The following is a 13,865-nucleotide window of genomic DNA, read 5'->3' on the forward strand; positions in this document are numbered from 1 at the left end:
ATAAAGGCATGTCTATCGGCGTTCTAGGAACGGAGGTCCCCAGACTTGCCTGCCTGTGGCCCACTGCGTGGCTGAGCTAGCAGGCCTGTACGGCCCATCTTCATCTTCAAGACTCTCGCGAGGGGCCAAGCCTCGCGAGGCGGACGACGCAAGACCTCCTCAGGAGCGGCCTCGCCGGGCAGGCTCACGAGGGGCAGAGAGATCAAGGCAAGGCAAACCTCATGAGGTCCTTGTGACGTCAGCCATGACGATCGAGACCAGGTGGGCTCCAGCGCGCGTAGTGTCCTTGCTTCCTCTTTGGTGCCAAGGGGGCAAGCACATGTGCGGAGTACCGAGGTATCAAGAAAAGGTTTCCATATTGGTGCAACGAGACCAAGACCAGAAGGATGGCAAGACGGAGGTCACCATGGAGCCTAGGACGGTGTCGCCACCAGAGCCTTTGGCAAGCGAAGACCACCTTTTGTCAGGATAAGCTGTACTAGCTGGCCCCTTACAAATTGGCTGTTGTTGGCTCCCTTCCCGCTCAATATTTGGGGAGAGGACCAGGGCCTATATAAGTAGAACTAGCCACCACAGTAGGGGACGACCTAGGAGGATCGACCTCATCACCTGAGAGGATCAGATCGAGCACAGATCAAGAGACTTCTCACCCACACAAGTTTGCCAAGCACAAGAACACCTCAACCTCAGGAGGTTGTTCTTCCCCTTGTACTATTCATCATCATCCCAAGAGGCAATCCACCACCACCACATTGGAGTAGGGCATTACACCACAACGGTGGCCCGAACCAGTATAAATCTTGTGTCTTTCTGTGTTGTGAGTTCGTCAAGTTCGTCCGCGAGATCGTAGAGAGACAGGGCATGGATCGATAGGGAGAAAACCTTCATGCGCACCCCAGTGTTCGAACCTCAAGAGTTTGCCGGAACCCGTGAGCCGACATTTGGCGCGCCAGGTAGGGGTGCGCCGAAGCCTTCGTCCGTCGCTCCACGTCCCGTCGCTCCGTCGTCTCCATGGCATACGCACGCCGCACTCGTGATGAGCGCTGGGCTGCCCTCGCCGCCCACGTCGCTCAGACGGCTCCCTTCGGCAGACCACCTCGTCGTTCCCCGTCGCCCGCCGCCAATGCCGCCACCAGCCCGACGGGGAACGAGCAGCAAGCATCCTTGTTGCACCCCTCGGTGCAGCGGGATGGCCACACCGCCACTCCATCGCTGACCCCGGCCGGTTCTTCTTCCCATGCACGTCGCCCTCCCATGGACGCATGGGCCGCGCTCCTCATGGCGCACGAGCTCCTGCGCTACCGACCGATCGACGACCTCTATGAGGACTGGCTCGACTGCATCGCCAAGCTTGTCCGCGCCGCAGGGGGCTCTCCTGCGCCGTTCCTCTCTGCGCCTCGCCCTCCGCCAGCTACGGGCGACGTAGCTCACAGAGCGCCTCCACCACCTCATCCCCAAGACGGCGCCCTGGCGCCAAGACGTGCAGCTCCGCGACGCGACCCGCCGCGTCCCGTGCCCGTGCGTGAAGAAAAAAGCTATCAAGAAGTCCCTCGACCGCAAGAAAACGCCCCGCCGCTCCTCGCACCACCGCACCGGGACCTGCTGCTACGGCAAGACCGCACGCCACTTGTAGCGGTAGGGCGCGGACCCCATCAAGACCAAGCTCCACCCCAAGGCAGGTCCCGATGACCACAGCCGGCTGCCGCGCTTTCACCCCTGAGCTGCGTAGCGTCGCCTGGCCGGGCAAGTTCCAACCAGATCCGCGTCCTCGCTATGACGGCACCCCTGACCCCGAGGAGTTCCTACAGCTCTATGAGCTGAGCATCAAAGCGGCCAATGGCGATGAGAAAGTCATGGCGAACTGGTTTCCCATGTCTCTCAAGGAGGGTGCTCGCTCCTGGCTCCTAAACCTGTCTCCGGGCTCAATCTCCTCCTAGGACGAGATGCGCACCTGCTTCGTCGCCTACTTCTAGGGCACTCGCGACCGCCCCCCGGTCGCGGGCGACCTGCGCCGCATCAAGCAGCAACTAGGAGAGACCCTGCAGGAGTACATTCAGCGCTTCAACAGCGCACGGATCAAGATACCAAGGTGACCCACAAGGCCACCATCTCTGCATTCTCTGATGGCGTCCGCGACATCAAGATTAAGGAGGAGCTCGCCATCCATGAAGAGCTGTGCACGACCCTGGAGCTCTTCAACATCGCGACCAAGTGTGCAAGAGCTGAGGAGGGGCGCCTCTCCCTCCTCGAGCTCCCTGCTGCAGACCCAGAGGAGAAGAAAGTCAAGGCCAAGGACGTGAAGCGTGATACGTCTCCAATGTATCTATAATTTTTGATTGCTCCATGCTATATTATCTACTGTTTTGGACTATATTGGGCTTTATTTTCCACTTTTATATTATTTTTGGGACTAACCTATTAACCGAAGGCCCAACCCAGAATTGTTGTTTTTGCCTATTTCAGTGTTTCGAAGAAACGGAATATCAAACGGAGTCCAAACGGAATAAAATCTTCGGGAATGTGATTTTCTAACCGAACGTGATCCAAGAGACTTGAACCCTGCTCCATGGAACAAAAGAGGCAGTCACGAGGGTGGGGGGCGCCCCCCCTAGGGCGCGCCCCCTGCCTCGTGGGCCCCTCATTGTTCCTCCGGCGTACTTCTTCCTCCTATATATACACACGTACCCCCAAACAATCAGAATAGGAGCCAAAACCTAATTCCACCGCCGCAACTTTCTGTATCCACGAGATCCCATCTTAGGGCCTGTTCCGGAGCTCCGCCGGAAGAGGGCTGTCATCACGAAGGGCTTCTACATCATCATAGCCTCTCCGATGAAGTGTGAGTAGTTTACCTCAGACCTTCGGGTCCATAGTTAGTAGCTAGATGGCTTCTTCTCTCTCTTTGAATCTCAATACAAAGTTCTCCCCCTCTCTTGTGGAGATATATTCGATGTAATCTTCTTTTTGCGGTGTGTTTGTTGAGACCGATGAATTGTGGGTTTATGATCAAGTCTATCTATGAATAATATTTGAATCTTGTCTGAATTCTTTTATGTATGATTGGTTATCTTTGCAAGTCTCTTCGAATTATCCGTTTGGTTTGGCCAACTAGATTGGTAGTTCTTGCCATGGGAGAAGTGCTTAGCTTTGGGTTTGATCTTGCGGTGTCCTTACCCAGTGACAGAAGGGGCAGCAAGGCACGTATTGTATCGTTGCCATTGAGGATAACAAGATGGGGTTTATTTCATATTGCATGAATTTATCTCTCTACATCATGTCATCTTGCTTAAGGTGTTACTCTGTTTTTAACTTAATACTCTAGATGCATGCTGGATAGCAGTCGATGAGTGGAGTAATAGTAGTAGATGCAGAATCGTTTCGGTCTACTTGTCACGGACGTGATGCCTATATATGAAAGTGCGTTATATCGACTAGAGGGGGGGTGAATAGGCGATTTTTATGGAAGTCTTCAAAACGTGGAAGTTTCGAAGACAAACGATAAAAATTAAACCTATTACCATGCAGCGGAAGGTAGACTACACTAGGTAAACCATAGTCATGTATTCAATGAAGTGAAAGCACAATGACTAATAGCAGCTAGGTAGTAAGGATCAGGTAGGAAGATATTAAGAAGCCAAACAAATCACACAGTCACTCAGTGAAGACAAAAGATAGTGCAAACATACAATGACTTCACAAGGAGTAACAGTGAGTAAAGAGAAGGGAAGGAAGAAACCAGTGACTCGTTGAAGACAATGATTTGTTGGACCAGTTCTAGTTGCTGTGACAACTGTACGTCTGGTTAGGGCGGCTAGGTATTTAAACCTGAGGACACACAGTCCCGGACACCCAGTCCTGAACACGCAGCTCAGGTCACCCAGTCCTCACCGTATTCCCCTTGAGCTAAGGTCACACAGACCTTGCCCAATCACTCTGGTAAGTCTTCAAGGTAGACTCCCAAACCTTCATAGACTTCGTTCACCGGCGATCCACAATGTCTCTTGGATGCTCAGAACGCGACGCCTAACCGGCTGGAGGATTCACAGTCCTCAAGTGTAATAAGTCTTCAGATCACACAGACAAGAAGACTTAAGTGATGCCTAATTCTCTTTGACTCTGGGTGGTTAGGGCTTTATCCTCGCAAGGAATTCTCTCTCAAAGGCTTCGAGGTGGGTTGCTCTCAAACGACAAAAGCCGTACTCTGAATCTGAGCAGCCAACCGTTTATGGTTGTAGGGGGTGAGCTATTTATAGCCACTAGGCAACCCGACCTGATTTGTCCGAAATGACCCCGGGTCACTAAGGAACTGACATGTGTTCCAACGGTCAGATTTCAAACTCACGCGGCAACTTTACTTGGGCTACAAGCAAAGCTGACTCGTCCGACTCTGGACAAGATTCGCTCTCATAGTCTTCACTCGAAGACATAGGTTTTGTTTAAGCATCACTTCAGTCATTCTGACTGGTTCTCTTGGACCCCACTTAACAGTACAGTGGTTCCTATGACTCAACGAAGAAGAAAAAGAACTACGAAAGATCTAAGTCTTCGAGCTCCATAGGCTTCATGCGATGTCTTCTCTTGTCATAGTCTTCAATGTGAATATCCTCATATACCACCTTTTGACATCAATGTCTTCATACATTTTTAGGGGTCATCTCTGGTAGGAAAACCGAATCAATGAGGGACTTCTACTTGTGTTATCCTGCAATTCTCACAAACACATTAGTCCCTCAACTAGGTTTGTCGTCAATACTCCAAAACCAACTAGGGGTGGCACTAGATGCACTTACAATCTCCCCCTTTTTGGTGATTGATGACAAACTAGTTGAAGTTTTCAACGGGGAATATAATATGTGAAATTGTAAAGGATAAGGAATTGTCTTCATAAGTTGCAAGGGCTCCCCTTGAAGATGTGCATATAAGTAATTTTCTTTTGGAATGCAAATGCACATGGCAGGTTGTGCTTGTGGAGATCCTCTTCAACTTATGATGACAATCCACTATGCATGTGAAGGTATGTGAAGATAATGACATGCATAACGGAAAATGGATGTCTGCAAAATGATCTAAGTGCGGAATTTATCGCCGCACATGCGGAATTTATCATCGCATCACAAGCTGGCAAATAAGTAGCAGACGACCATCGAGTTTAAGTGTTACAACTCAAAGAACCAGATGTATCAAAGCAAACGAGAGTTGTAAACACGAAGCAAAAATATAAAGCACCCGCCCATATGGACCCGCTTGAAGACTATCAAACTCATATGCTTCTCCCCCTTTTGTCAGTAAGTACCAAAAAGGTTCGAAGACATAGAGCATCTACTCGTTCCCATGAAGAGTAGGCGAAGCAGCAGGGTCGTTGGTGGTGTTCGGCGGTGCAGAAGAGCTTGGAGCAGTGTCGAAGCGGGCTGAAGGAGGTGGCGGTGAGGTAGCGTCGTCTTCATCCTCGATCACTCTGGCATTCACAGTTGTAGCAGAGGAAGAGAACTCAGAGTCTTCAAGAGATGGAGTTCGTCGTAGCACTGCCCTTCGAGGATCATCCTCTTGAATCGTTCAGAGAAGCCATCCTCTTGAAGATCATCTTTAGAGCACATTAGCGTCAGCCCTTTCCAGGTGCGTCGAGAGGTTTCGTGTGCAACAAAAGCATTCTTGGTGGCAAGATTGTGAATGCGATTAACATCCACCAAGAGACTTTGCATTTGACGCTTCAGCCAGTCATGATGCCTATCCTGTTTCTGATGAAGAGCCACAAGAAGCTCTCGGTCATTGAGAACACGAGTGCGCTTCTTGGGTCATTGGGCAATTGTGCTATCAGTGGCTTTAGTGAGAGCAGGATGCGGTGCACGTGTAGTGCTAGCCAAAGGATACACACGAGTGACTGCTTCAACTCCTTCAATGTTCTGAGAAAAACTTTGATGCTCTGCATTCTGAAGACTTAGAGGTTCCTTGGCAGGCTCAGGATAGATGGCTTCAATAGACATATCCACATCAGGCAGAAAGATCCGATGATTGCGAGAAGATGAATGATATGAGATAGCGGAGTGAAGTTTGATCAGCCGCATTACCCATGGGGCGTAGAACTTCAAGCCAAAAAGATCGGAGCCTGAGGCAGCAAGTTGGCGAATGAAGAAGTCCTGTGCATTGAAGCATTTGCCATGAAGAATATAGAAGACCAAAGTCTTCATTGCACCTTCCAGCTTGGCATGTGGAGAGTGTCCTTTGATGGGCCAGAGAGTTCGCCTTATGATGTGATAAATAGTCCTTGGCAGATACTCAAGGTCGTCAACAAAGAACTCTTTGGGATATTCATCATCTTGGGGCAGTGGCTTCATCATACTGAGCATCTGACTCATATTAGGTTCAGGCTTCTGAAAGATGCTCTCCATAGCTTCACTGTGAAGTTGACAGCCAGATTCGTAGAGATCGCCAGGAGTGGGTAGACCAGTGAGCTCAATGATGTCAAAGGCTTTGGCTTCATGATGAACATTTCCTGTCATCCACTCCAGGACCCAAGTCTTCGGATCTCTGTTATACCCGCGGATGTGAAGTGTGGCATAGAATTAGAGCAGCAACTCTTCATTCCAATGCTCTTTATCGATGACGAAAGGTGTCAGGACCCCGACTCAATGCCACATCGATCTAGCATGTAACACCTCATATCACTTTGCGGCCTCACGCACGGTATCCCCACGGGGGTCGCCTTACTCTTGCCCGGGACCGTTTGCGCCTTTTGGCACACGTATATGATGGTGTCGCTAGCATCCATATGATAAAGAGCCCGGGCTAACATGGCTAGTCGTAAACCCAAAGTGGTACTAACTTACAGGGACATGCATCCATGACCCAGCATCGAACGTGTCGGTCATCAACGAGTGAATCCAGGCTGTAGCACTGGGCTAACAGGACTCCGGTGAACCGGGCTGTAGCGGGCTAGCAGGACTCCGGTATTCATCGCGTGACATTTCCCCAAAGGGACAGACACAGGATCGAAGAAGGACACATGCCGGCCAACCTAAGTGTTCCGGAGCAGTAGCAAGCTACCAGGGCTCAGTGGAAGCACTAGGAGACATTTCCCGGTAAGAGAGAACTACTAAGGATAAACAACTAGATAGTCAGATCCCACACATAGCAATACACATTACACGTACGCATAACATGCACGTATGTGCTGTACAACATGGCATCACAGCATAACTCAACAACTTATATAGATAAAGGCTCAGAAGAGCCGTCATAGCAATTATTGCAAACAGGGGTCACAAGACCCATCATACAGAGCATACAAGCAACAAGCGGAAGCATTACATGTCTGGGTACAGAAATCTACAAATGAAAAAGGCTGAAGAGCCTGACTATCTACAACATCCGATCAAGATCGTAGCTGAGGTACTAGCTACTAGTCGAAGTCCATGAGAACCCTAGTAAGACCGAAGTCTCCGCTGCAAAAACATAAATAAAGCAACATGAGTACAAGGGTACTCAGCAAGACTTACATCAGATCCTATCATACATGCATTTGTATCAAGAGGGTAATGTGGGGTTTGGTTGCAGCAAGCCAGCTTTGACTCTGTGGCTATCCTAATCTACGACTACCAGAAACTCTGGAGGTGAAACAACGTACACGAGTCCACTAATCACCACACAATACACTACTATGGATTCATCCCCGTCTCCCTACGAGAAGGCCATCCATAGCACTCACACTTGTCTTGAGCATTTTATAGTATCCACTTCAAGTTGTCTATGTACCATGTAAGCATCCAAGAAGTCCATAACCGCGGACCCGGCTATTCGAATAGATCATGTTAACCCTGCAGGGGTGTACTTCTTCACACACGCTCTCGCCACTTACCGCCATGTACACGTCGTGTATCTCGGCAACCTTCAAGCGGAAGCCTGGCGAGGGTGTCGGCCACGACCTGACTAACCACACAAGACTCTAGTCCAGGTTTTTCGCCTATTCGGGTTCCATCCGCAAGGAGATCCGGCCGGGGTGTCGCTTACGGCCCCAAACGATGTGTACAGGGTTCCCGAGCCCACCAACCGGGTGCCACTCGGTACACCGGGCCACGTGTGCCTAGTCTGTCCCAAGTCCACCCTGCCGGGTGCCACTTGGTAGAAAAATAGCACTACCTACAAACACCAGAAACTAGTTGCGACTCCTGGACAGAGATCAAGTTGGTTAATAAGTCGAGAGGGCTTGGAGCGCCCGGAGCCCAATGTGTGGTAGTATCGAGTCATTGGACAACATACACAGAACTCAGGGCTTAAGGACGGTTCCAGTGAGACAACCCACCATGTACTCCTACATGGCCTCTCACCGCTACCTTTACCAAATCGTGTTCACACACTTCACTCTCAGCATCAGAACATATCGTGACACTCCAATTCATTCCCAATGAATCAGACCTGACACAACTCTAAGCAATAGCAGGCATAGCATGGTAGGAACACAACAATGGCTTCAATCAACTCCTACACATGCTAGTGGGTTTCAACTATTTACTGTGGCAATGACATGTCATGCAGAGGAATGGGTTCAACTACCGCAGCACAAAGTAGCAGATGAATCGTTGTTGTCCTAATGCAATAACTGAGAGCAGGAGCGAGAGAGTAGGGTTTTATCGAAATGAACAAGGGGGTTTGCTTGCCTGGTAAGTCAACAAGGGAGGCACTGCTTCACAGACAGGTACTCTGGAACGTTTCCGGAGCAGGACCTATCGAGAAGGAACGGTGCCGGCAATCAATACACAATCATATGCAACAATATGATGCATGAACATGGCATGTAGATGTGATGCTGTTGAGCTAATGCAACTAGTAAACATTTGGTTTGAAGTCCATTTGAACCAAAGGTTCAAATGCATTACTAAATTAAGTCTCTTAATATGCCATAATGTGTTTTCCCATATTCAGCATGTATAAGTTGGTTTTTCATGCATGAAACTAGTAAAGATGGAAAGGTTGCATTTTTCTGATAATTTTTCATATATAAATTATTTCAATCTGAGCTACGGTTGAATTTCTATGAATTTTTGAAGTTTAAATCAATTTCTGGAATTTCCTGATTTAATTAAATCCAGAAATTATATACTGCGCCAGCATGACGTCAGCACGACGTCAGCGGGTCAACGCGGCTGTCCAGGGTCAAACCTGACGTGTGGGACCCACACGTCAGTGACACTGGGGTTAACCCCGAGTCAAACCTGGGCTGGTTAGCTTTGACTAAGCCCTGGGGCCCACTTGTCAGCGTTAGTAGGTGGGGGATTAGTGACTAATTAGCTAAGCCACGTCAGCCCGCCGGAGTTCTGGCCGGCGGCGACCATTAGCGCGGCGGCGACTCGCCGGACTTGCGTTACAGACGGCGTTTGATCGCGCGAAGACCACCGGGGCGTAGCCCGTCTTCGTCCGCAACCAGGGGAGCTGATGGGGGGGCTGCGGGGGCGCCGGAGCTCGCCGGAGCAAGCTTGCGGCGGCGGCCGGAGCTCGGCTGTGTTCGGGGACACGGCTGCAGCGTGCAAACGCGCGAACTAAAGCGCTAGCGGGGCACTACGAGGTGCGGCGAGAGTGCTAGGTGCACTGGCGTGGCCAAAAGGTCGCCGGAGCAACGCCGGCGACAAGCTCGAGCGGAGGCGAGCTTCAGCCATGGCGGAGCTAAGGCCTAGACGGCGCAAACGGACACGGGGAGGAGGGGGTTCGGTGCGGGGGCTCACCGCGGAACCAGCGAGCGCGAGGGCGAGGTCGGGGATGCCCGGTAGCTCCCGAATTGCCGGCGAGGATCCACGGCGGCCGGAGTCGAATTTGGCAACGGCGACGGCTCCACGGGGTGTCCGGAGGGGCACGGCTTGACGGGGAGCTTCAGGGCGGAGGAGCGGAGCTTCCGCGTGTGTCGGGGAGGCGAGGGGAGGCCGGTGGCCGTGGTGGTTCTCGTCGGCGGCGGCGGCCGCGTTCGGTGGAAGTGAGGGGGAGCCAGAGGAGGGGATAAGCGTGGGGGGGAGGAGGAATGAGAGGGCCTGGGGTGCGTGGCCGTCTCCGTGGCATTGGGAGGGAGTCCGGGGAAGCAGGAGGTGGCTAGCAGGGGGGGAGGTGGCGCGCGCGCGTGCCGGCGAGCGTCGGGCACACGCCCTCGTCCTTCTGTCCGAGGAGGGAGACGACAGAAGGCAGCGGGGGGGGGGGGGGGTGGGCTGGCCGCCAGCTGGAGATGGGCCAGGTGAGTGGCCCAGGTAAGTTTCTCTCCCCTATTCTGTTTTCTTTTCTAATTTTCTGACATTTGTTTGATTTAATAAATATATTAAATCATTTAATTTTATTATGCCAATTTTTGTAGGGGCTAATGGTATTATTCCAGAGCTCTTTTATAATTGGCATAATTTTTGGACCATATTTCATATATATATAGAAATATATTTCCAATGCAAATATTTATCGAATTAATCCAAATGGCCAAAATAAATGTCCATGAGCTCCTAAAAATATTGTTTTGATTTTTATCTCTGTCCAATATTTTCAGAGGGCAACATGAGCATTTTCTTGGACCCTTTTGGAGAAATTTTTATTTGGGTCATTTTCAAAAATGATTCTGAGGGTTCCACCAATCCTCATTTCAAATTTAAATGAAATTTAAATATGATGCACAAATGGCTAGCTAGTCTAAGTCATACCAGACTAGGGATGTGACAAAAGGCAGCAATCCAACCTCTTTGAAGCAATCTAGAGCTTCTTCCAGACAGGGCAGACCAACTATTGCTTCAATGTCAAGACGCTTGTGTGGGAAGATGTGACCTTGATTGTAAAGAATGCAGGAGTAATAGCTTCGCTGTGGATAGCTCCAGAACCGATCAGATGATATTCTTTCCCTTGAGTAGGGGTTCCTAGAGCTATTGAAGAAAGTGTTGTCTTCTTTGAAGCCATTGATATTGAAGGATCTAGGTGCTGATGCAGGACCTGGGGACCTGGGCAATCTTGGGATTGGTTTCTGTACCTGAGGCCTGTGCTCAACATGATAGTCGAATTGAGGACCGGCAGTAGGCATAGGAACAGAAGCAGTGGGATCAGTGGCTTCACTGACTTCTGGTGCTTTTGTTGGTGAGGGCTCCACATTAGCTTCAGCCATGACAACGTTAGTGGGTTCATTGGTGTTGGTGGTGGCAGCCTCAAGATTTTCAACCTCCACTTGACGAGCTGGAGGGTCGGTCACAGTCTCGTTCTCCTCGAGAACCGCTTCTTGGTGGGACAGGGGAGTAGCAGCGTGTGGGGCTTCTTCTTCATCGGCTGATGCAGCCGGAATGTCTTCAGCAGTTTTAGCTTCAGACACAGAGACTGGAGGCCTTGGACCTTTGCGAAGCCTGCGCAACGCGGGCGACGCCTGTGGAGTTGGTGTTGGCTGGGCCTCAAAGTCTTCTTCCTTTTGTGGGCGATCAGCCCATGAAGCATCCTGAGCAATTGGCGTCAGAGGACGACCAATGCTGATGAGTTCAATGTGCTTTAGCATAGGCGATGATACCTGTTGGTGCTCGAGCTGAGGAAGGACTGCATCATCTTCAACATGGTCATGGTGACCAATGTCTTCAGCAGCGATGGGATCAGCTGCTGGAAAGTCTTCAGCTTCATGAGCCTCTGTGAAAGCAGGCTCATGGACAGTCAGTTGACGTTCTTGTGGTTCAGCGTCAGGGTGAACCATGGAAATGGGTTCAACAATCAAGGGCTATGTGTGAGCAGCCCGTTCCTTCCTGGTCTTCCTCTTCTTCTTGGAGGGGGCAGTAGGAGAGGCTACAGGATGTTTCCTCTTCCTGGCTTCAGCCTCAGCAGTCCTCGTCTTCTTCAGCTCTGAAGCGGTAGACCTGGCTTTTGGCTTCGAGCCAGTCATGCTAGTTGGGAAGACAATGGGAACTGCTTCCTGCCTTGGTGCATCGGGTTCAGCCATAGCGGGCTTCTTCTTCTTCTTTGCAGCCATCCTGGGGTCGATGCGAGGACGCCCAAGGGCCTTGCGCTTCTCAGCCTCATTGCAGGCTTGCACAGACCTGTCAGCCAGGACCTTCATGCGCTCACGAGAACCCTGAGCTTCTGCACGTTTCTTGAGAAAGGCTTCCTTGAGCTCGTGCAGCATAATCTTGAAGTTCTTCACCTCTTGCACGCTGAGCTTGGCCATATGCTTCTTGAACTGAGATTTCTCAAAGTCAATCTTCTGCTTCAGTTCAACAATGCGCTGGGCGATAGCTAACTCTGAAGCAATGGCGCCATGGAAGGCGACACTGAGGCCAATGGGAAGTTGCAGATCTTCGAAGCTGATGTTGGGCGTGTCAAACCATTCATCAATGAAGTTGTGGATGATTGCCACGTCAAAGAGAGGCAGATTATTGAAGATTTCCGCTTCTTCTTTGCTCTTGATCAGTTGCTCAAGAGCGTCATCTGCAAGATCTTCATCACTTGACAGATCAATGGCATCATTACGCAGAACAACAACAGCTGTCAGTTCTTGGCCAGTGTGTGGCAGAGGCATCTTGACCTTCTGGGGCTTGGAGATGCGTGAGAAATCTTCAGACTGCACACTGTCTTCAGGAGGTGCAGTAGCCACTGGCTTCGCCCGTGAGATTTTTGGAGCAGAGGCAGGCTTTGAAACTTTAGACTGCTTCTTTGGCTTCGGTGCTGCAGGCGCTTCATCTGATTTAGCGTCATCTGCAAGCTCATTCATGGCTGTCCCTTGAACCAAGATATGGGTGATGAGACCTTCAAGGTTGTAGAAAGGACCGGCGGCATTGGGTTCTGCATCACGTGTGCCGTCAGCCCTTGGAGCAGAAGGACCAGGGTTGAAGTCTAGTCCCAATGTCTTCTTGTTCTGCTTTGCTGAGTTCTGGGCAAACTGGAAGTTGCGCTTGAACAGAATGTCGTCATGACACCATAGCAGTGACGATGGGTTAGCATCCGCAGGTTGTGGTCTACGGACCATGCAGGGATAGAAGCCTTGTTTAATGGCTTCATCTCTGGTCCTGGGTTGAAGATTTTTGTAGAGGATGTCTCCCCATGGTCGCTTGATGGCATTCTTTTCAGCATATTCCTTTGTCACAAATCTGTACTTGAACCACTGTTCTGCCCAATAGCGTCGAATCCATTGGATTCGTGTCTTGCGCTGATTGTAATCCTCTTCAGGATCTGTCTTGTACAGTTTTGAGAGGTCATCCGGCAGATCTCTTGATGTTTCTCCATGATGCTTTCTGCCACCCTTCCTTGCTGATTTCTCTGAAGCCATGAACTTTAAACTGAAAGCCTTCAATACGTTCAAAGGCTTCAAAGGCTTTCGCTTGCTGGACAGACAGGAACTAGCTTCGGGAGAATTTATGTGATACTGTAAGAATTCTGCAAATGAATGCAGACTATGAGAACCAAGGGATTCTCCCACGGACATGTACCTGTGACAGCATTAAGGTGCGAGGGAAGGGGAAGAGGTCATATGCATTCTCAGAAGATTTTGAAGATAACTCAGTTTAGAAGACATTGACCTCATCGTGCGAAGACATTCACACATAGATAAGGAGTTGGTTCCAGATTTGTACGAATCCATGGATCAGTACAAGTGAGGAATCTAACTACTTTGTGAAGCATAAGTGAATATACTAGGCATGTTATGAGATGTATTATGAAAGAGATCCAGCTTGTGTGAATAGAAACTGCTTGTGGTAGAAAGTGATAAAGCTATAGGATCAAAGGGGCCGTAAAAAGGAAGTTTTATTTACCACACGAAGAACTGCTAGACGGAGTGGAAGAGGAGGCCGAGCAGTTCAATCTTCCGTGCCCTAACTTGGCGACGGAGGACACCTACGGCAACGGCGGAGAGGACGATGTCCGCGGTCGGTGTGAAGACGACGTCG

This window comes from Triticum aestivum, chromosome 2A (assembly GCF_018294505.1).
Source record: "Triticum aestivum cultivar Chinese Spring chromosome 2A, IWGSC CS RefSeq v2.1, whole genome shotgun sequence".
NCBI classification, from domain to species: Eukaryota; Viridiplantae; Streptophyta; class Magnoliopsida; order Poales; family Poaceae; genus Triticum; species Triticum aestivum.